At 36.6% G+C, this 7,851-nt stretch overlaps 1 pseudogene; it reads left to right on the top strand.

The window, feature by feature from the left end:
* The first annotated feature begins 5,596 nt into the window (after positions 1-5,596).
* On the top strand, positions 5,597-6,749 carry LOC111747282 (annotated as a pseudogene).
* Positions 6,750-7,851: the final 1,102 nt, after the last annotated feature.

Below are 7,851 nucleotides of genomic sequence, written 5' to 3'. Positions count from 1 at the left end.
TGAGGAAGGTCTGGGCCTGAAAGAGCTGGGCAAAGGAAAGAAAGGCATAATGAGTCAACCATAAAAGAGAGTAGGCTGGACCAAGGTTTTCAGTAAAAGGCTGCCCATCCTCTAAGCAATGCCCCAGACCTCAAGATCCATCACTGTTCAGCTGTTGGCTAATTGTTCAGAGTCATCACCTTTGCTCACCCTATTTTTTGGTACTATAGAAATGTTACCTTAGGGTTCTAGCGTTGAGGTCAGAGTTAGATCTCAGAGGAAATGTAGAGGCAAATTAAAAGACAGATTTTATAGAAATACCCATCTATTAAAGAAGTGAGTCTAGATCAAAAGAGAAACCCAGAGTTATAGTCCTCCTAAAACACATTTGAATTAGCCTCCTAAAGATCCAATGAGGAACAGTGACCTAGGTGACAGAAAAAAGGTATCTGAGGCTGATATTCTTTCAACACTGTCAAAATGCACTACTAACACAAAATGCCCCATAAGGTTTCTAAAATGACTTTTCCTTCCCAGAACCCTAAGTCTTAAACTTTACTTTTCTGTGCCCTGCACTTAAAATCCACCTTGATCACGAAAAGATTAGAAAGGAATCACTTCTACTAGATATTCCTCCTGGAAACCATACACTAAATGTCCTTTAAAATTGTGAAAAATGGTTTGATAAGGCATTGCAGGGGTTTAGCATATCCCTTTGATTCTAGCCGAAGGGAGAAAAGAGGATGTAACAAATTTGAGAATATTCCTTCAAGTAGGGAATAGTTTTTCCTAGTGTGAGAGCAAAGATTAAATTTATTTAATCAGAGGAATGCCAGATGTTCTGTTTTTTACTTCAGTTTTTCACATTCCAAATTGTTTAGGGGATAGAAATGACCTCATCCCATATGAGCTCTGAACTGGAGACTGTACTGAAACAGATTTAAACTCATCCCTTAAATCCATATTAATTTCTGATAAAACCCACCATGTTTAACCATTACCTCCATTCAGAAAGCTGAGAATCATCTCAATTCTCTCCCTTTCCTTTTCTACCCTGAAGACAGTACTTCCTGAAATTATCTCCCCTCTGTTCTGTCCATTTCATGCTTTCTACCAACACCCAACTTCTGACCACCATCGTTATCTTCTATGGTGACTGCAGTGGTCTCCTAACTAATCTTCCTCATTTCAGTTGATCTTATTCCAAGTCCAAGTCTCCTTCCTGAATGTTATCATAACATTCTTTGTAAAAAATCTACTAATGGAGCCTCCTGCATAAATTCCTTCAATAGCCTCTCAAAAATTTAAGCATATTACATAAATTCATTTGTAAATCCAGTATAGTAGTACTCCAGAGGTGCCATGAGTAAGTATTAAATGAGTTAATGCATTTGAAGAGTTTGACATAACACTTGACACATAGGAAGCCCTTATTAATAGAAGTTGTATTAGTAGTTATTCCTTTTTATTTTCCACAAATGAACAAGTTTAAATATCTAAATGGAGCAAGATAGTGGTAGGTGGGCTTCAGACTAGCATTTTAGGATTTGTAAACAAGCTTGTGATTGTTTCAGCCTTGATTTTGTACATTTTATTATTTCCTTTCCAATTGGTTATATGGACTTTTTTATGCTCTTTTAAAACCTTTCTTGAGGTACATTAACTGCTACATATATTATTACAACTCAGGTGTGGATTAGGTGAAATAATGTTTTGCTTCTAATTTCATTCTTGAAGATAGCTAACATTTTACTTCTCCTTAAATTAGAGTAACCTATCTAGCTAATATATCTAAGGAAAATCTAAATTGTTTTCCTGGATTATAACTGATAGTTTGAAACTCATCACTATAAAATCACAGTTTTCATCATATTTGCACACTTCAGTTAAAATTCATCCAAGTTATTTTTATAACTTAATTCTACTTTTTTGTTCAGAAGATCTTACCTGTGCCTGTAGCCTAGAATAATTCTGCTTCCTTTCGCCTCCAAACCATTAGTGAGCTCTAAATTGCTAACACCTTAAAAAATTATTCCAGCACCATTATGTGGGAGACTCTAACAGATAGAACAATCAGTAAAAAGGTGTAGAATAGGAGGGGGAAATGAAAAACATTGGCAAATCTAGGGTATAAGAAATGTAGATGAGGAAGAAAAGATGAGAGACAAAATAAGGAGAGTACAGGTGAACAGAAACCTCAAAATTTAATGCCTTTGACTTTGGAGTTTTTACTACCCTTTTCATCTTTCAACTACATGACTCAAAAAAAAGAAAGTTAAATAAAAGCTATTCCTGTCTCAATCATAGATGAAGGCACTATTTACAACCCCTCCCACCCCCCAGGCAAGATAACTTATGTCATTTTGTTTTCTCATTTTTCGGTTAGTCTCCTGTGAATAATTAAAATATGCTTCAAATCTAAGCAAAACTATATCTTTAGCAATTCAATGTATTGAGTAGTCACAACATATAAGTGCTGTGCTAGTATTATGAAAACAAAGATGAACAAGACATGGTCCTTCTCACAGAACTTAGACATTTGAATAGCTTTTATATTAAAGGCCCTTGAAGTCTTATATCTCTCTTAACACTTCTTTACACATCCATATTTCCCAAATCATAGAAATCACAATATGAATTCTCTAGGAGAGGTCATTGCTCCCTTCTATAGATTAATGGCTGTGTGATAACTGAATATATGTTATAACAAACATTCCCCATCCTCACGTATGAGGTAGTGAAACTCACCGTGTAGCCTGTTTCATGCTTGAGAGTCACATCCCCCACTCTGGAAATTAATTTAACTGCCCACGATAGTTGGTATGGATTTTTACTAATAGTTGTAAAATTTTTCCAAGATCTTTGTTAATGCCTTTCTTGAAATTATTTAAAACCCATTAGTCATTTGAGTTTAGACAGCTTTGTAAAAATATTGCTATTTTATCAAATAGTCTACAAATTTTCTTATCTGAGGGTCACTAAAGTCTTATGAGCAGAGCTGTAGTTTAATCAAAATCCCCCCATTGACTGGCAAATCTCTAGATATCACCCAGAATGTGATTTCTAAAGGAACTAGAGGGAAAGGAAATAATATCTATCTCAGTCTTCCAGTGCCAAGACTAGAAGTGAAGGACAGAAAAAGTCACTTTAATCTCCTCTAGATTCTCACAGCCCCTCTTGCTGGAAGAGGGTCCTCTTTGGGTCACAAAGCATTAACTTTGTCTTGAGGTTTTTTAACAAGGTACAAATTGTCTGCCCCAGACTCTTGAGTCTCTTTCCCCCAAAGAAAACTGACTCCCAAGTGATCAATAGCATAAGACACAACCCAAACAGCAGAGTGCCTGGAGACCTCATTACTCAGGCAACTCATTTCCTAATCCTGAGATTAACATTTTGGAGAGTAGAGTTGCCTTGGCTATTAGGAGTAATCTCTGGGGTGAAAAGGCTAATTTCAAACTTTGTTATTAGTGGGCTATGGCCTTGCTAAGATACTTGACATACTTTCTGTCCATTTCTCTGGCACCAAAGGAGAAGGGTAAAGACCTCTGGAAGAACTCTTCATAAATGGAAGAAGAGAAGCAACAATGCCCAAGGAGGGTTTAGGCATGGACCTTTGCTGCCAGGTACACAGAGAACTGACCTTTAAGATACTCTGACACTTAAAGCCAGTTTAAAGTCTCAGAGTAGAATCATCAATCCAGTCCCTGAATTCGTAAGAACTTTTTTACTTTTAACTGATCTCTCTCATCTCTGTTCTGCTCATCACACACTCTACATAATTTTAGATCCCCCAGCTCAGTTCTATCCAAGGTCTCAGCCTTTACAGATCATCTTTCATGTAAACCTGTCCCTTGATTTATGTGGTATTTTTATGTGAGTTTTTTAATATGCAGTAAATATTCCCTCTTTTAGGTGGACTTTTTTATACATGGTTTCCATTTCACAAAGTTCTTTCTTTTTCATTTCCATTATTGGTGATTATTCTTTCTAAAAAAAAAAATAGCTTAACTCAGTAACTTACAAAGAATTATTACTTACTAACACACAATTATTCATGATCTTCCCATTTATTGGATGGCAAATAAAAAAGCATGGGTGACTACTGATGTTTTCCAGAATTGGTTTTACAAATGTTTTGTTGTAGAAGCTAAAAATTATATGAAGGAAGATGTCTTCCTTTTAAAACACTTTTAATTTTAAATAATGTACCTAGTCATTCACACAATTTAGAACATCCAAATATAAAAGTTGTATATTTGCCACCAATACAACTTTCTTGATCCAACCTTTAGATCAAGGCATTATTTCCACCTTTAAGGTTAATTATATTAAATGGAGTTTTAATGATATTTTTAATAAACTTGAAGATAATCAATCACTTACAGTTACAGAAGCATGGAACACAATTTTAAGTTGTATTAAGAATATTAGTTTAGCTTTGAGTGATATAAAGCTCTCAATTTTAAATGCCTGCTGGAAAGCAATATGGCTAGAAGTGGTTGTACCAGGGAATATGGTCCCAACAACTGAAGAGGGATTAACTGGCATAAATAACTTATTAAATAAAGTTGAAAGGTAGAATTAGTTCTCCTCCATCTCTAAAATGATATTATAATGACTATAATATGTAGATATAGCTTCTAAGTCAGTGAATAGTTGAGGGGCCAGGATTCCAGAAAAGGAAAGATATATAGAAATGTTAGCCTGAAACCCACTTTTTTGCATTTTCCTAGAGAAACTGTAATTTGTCGTCTGTAATCTAAAAATCAGGAAGAAAAAAATCACTCAATAGAAACAGACCTATACACAAATTGCTGTATGAAAGTTTTCAAATACAACTTTAAGATAAATAGATTGTGGCAGATGCACCCAAAGTGATCCTCAGTGAGTCACAAGGATGTAGAACCCTTTCCTCTTGAGTGTGGACAGAACTGTGACTTGCCTCTGCACAACAGAATACAACAAAAATAATGACCCCTGCTTACCTTGCATTGTACAAAAAGAATGCACTATATATAAAAGAGCATACTAGACCCCAGGGAGAAGTTCTAGCATATGCGTAATTGGAGTCCAAGATGGATAAGAGAAGTAAAATGCATCAAAAGCAATATGTGAAGACATAATAGCCGCAAGTTTTCTAAACCTGAGGAAAATGTCAAGATATAGATTCAAGAATCACTCTGAATTTCAAGCAAGATATATGCACATACTCCCATAAACAAAATGCATGTAGGCAAATAGCATAAAATGGCTAAAAATTAAGATGAAAAGAAAAAGTCTTAAAAGTAATTAGAGAAAGATACATTATTTTCAAGGAATAACAATAACACTTTTAACTGACTTCCTAATGGCAATAATGGAAAACAGAATTTAATGGAATGACATCTTCAAAGTGCTGAAAGAAAATAACTGCCAAACTAGAATTCTATAATCAGGGAAAATATCCTTTACTAAGAAAAGCAAAACAAAAAAAGTTGACTAGCATCAAAGAAATATTAAATGGTTCAGCTGACCAGCATCAAAGAAATATTAAATGGTTCTCCCCAGCCCACAGGAAGGTGGGCTGTCCTGAGGAGGTGGGGAGGGAAGCACTGAGCCTGCGGGTGGGAGGGCAACAATGCTGAACTTTTGCATTGCCCTCAACTGCACGTGATAGAGCAAGCAGTCCGTTTTTCAGGTTCCCACAGAATCCAGCCAAAAGCCGGTAGTGGGTGGAAAATTGTAGGAGAGTAGACTTAGAAGATAAAACACCTGGTTAACTAAATAAAAGTTATCGATTATGTGCCAAACATTCTGAGGACTTTATGATCTGTAAAACTATACATTTTGTAGAGACATTAGAAAACTAAAGAATGATTGGGTTATTTTGTTTCTCAAAATTAATTTAAGCTCATACTTGTGAGGTCATTGGGAAAGTTCTTACAGGACAGTTCTTCTAGATAATGAAATTCCAACAATATTGATCTTACCAGTCATTTGAACAATCCACATAACAGACACAAAAAAATGAATAAAAGAATTAAGTGAAGATCAGGACATCGAAAGAGAAAAAAATTGATGAAACTTTTAAACAGGAGCAAAAAACAAAGAAATAAACAACAGTAATGCTCAGAACCCCAGTGCAGAAGTGGGTGAAGAACAGGATGAAGATATTTCACATTTAACCCCCAAAGAGAAGGAAAACAAAGAATACTTAAAATCTTTATTTGAAAATTTGATTCTTATGAGAAAACAAAATGTGTCTGGATGGACATGAAGCTAATGAAATTTCAGAAGGTCTCTTTACTCCTGATAACTTTCAAGCACTGCTGGAGTGCCAGAATAAATTCTGGTGAAGAGGTTCTGAGAAAGTACTTCGAGAAAACAGCAGTCAACACATTGCTCTGTTCAAAAACACAACAGAAACAGGTGCTGCAGATCTGTGAGAGCTGCATTTGGGAAGAAATCCTGAAGTGAGAGACTCACTTCATTTCTATTATCATTGATGTCACAGTGGACATAGCCGAGAAGAGCACCTGCTGTGTTGGTGAGGTTTGTTGATGAATCGCATAACCTGAGAGAAATTGGGGACTTCCTGCCTTACAAATCTGATGCTGAAATTTTGGCTGTGAAATTTCACACTACGACAACTGAGTAGTGGGGTTAAACATGAAGTATTGTCATGGCCAGGCTTATGTTGCGTCTGGTGGATTTTCTTCCAAAATGTTGCTTCTAGACTTTTAGAGAAATATCCCCAAGCTATCTATACACTCTGCTCTTCTGTGCCTTAAATATGTGATTGTCAAAACCCATGCCTGATATGGAAGTGTCTTTCTGTTGCATTAGGAATAATTGAGGAAGTTTGTTGATTTCTCCATTGATCACCACAACTGCTTTTAGAGCTTGACAATGTAATTTCTGCCCTCTTTCAAAACAGTGAAGAAAGGGGTAAATAACTAAAGGAAATTGCCATTCTCAATGAATAGGCAGGCGTGATGCTTTTGAAATTTTAGTACACCTCTTACAGGCATTTGTTTTATGTTTAAATTTTATAAATACTGACATTAGTGAATACAGCTGGCCAAGCATTTGTATTCTGTAGTGCAGTAACAGGTTTTGATTTAATTGTTTCATTGTTGTTCACAATGCAGGAGCTCCAGGCCAGTTACCTGCACCTGAGCCTTGGATATTCCGAAAAAACACCAGGAGGGCCAGCAGAGTGAGACATGCCATTAATTACTCACAATACAAGGAGGCCTCAACACTTGGTTGGTTGGAGCTTCAGGAAAAAGCAGCCAGCAAAGAGCAGGCATTGTTTTATATATGAGCAGAGGGAAGGGGCGTTGCTTCATCCTGGGGAACAAGAGTCTTCCCCTGAACTGGATGTGCTGCCTAGCTAGTGCTGGGGAGGACTGGACCAGCTGTGTCCTCAAGAGAAATAGGGAGATAGTGTCCATGGGAATGGCCAAAGGGACAGATAGTGCCAATGGGAGCAATGGGAAGTGTTCTTGGGAACAAACATAGCCCAGGGAATGCTTTGTTCATTGTCTTCCTTGGGGCTGCTGACCTAGCAGTCCTCTTTGCCTTCCGTGTCCCTGGAGGGCTATGTTGGGATCAAAACCACATTGTTCTTTAAAATGTTCTATTTTTTACAAGAGCCTTTGGGAAAAATATTCAGGGGGCAAACCTCTGATATCTTCTTTGTAGCCAGTAGCTTGACTACAGTGCTGCATTCATTAAATGAAGTAATGAAAAATATTGACGTTTATCATGAATTTTGGCTTGAGGAAGCCACCAATTTGGCAACCAGACTTGATATTCAGACAAAGTTCCCTGGGAAATTCCACAGAGCTCAATAAGTTAACCTGGAATCTCAGACCTCTGAGAGTTACT

Source organism: Pteropus vampyrus, unplaced genomic scaffold (assembly GCF_000151845.1).
Source record: "Pteropus vampyrus isolate Shadow unplaced genomic scaffold, Pvam_2.0 Scaffold217, whole genome shotgun sequence".
Lineage (NCBI taxonomy): Eukaryota > Metazoa > Chordata > Mammalia > Chiroptera > Pteropodidae > Pteropus > Pteropus vampyrus.
This window is presented reverse-complemented; position numbering and strand designations above follow the sequence as displayed.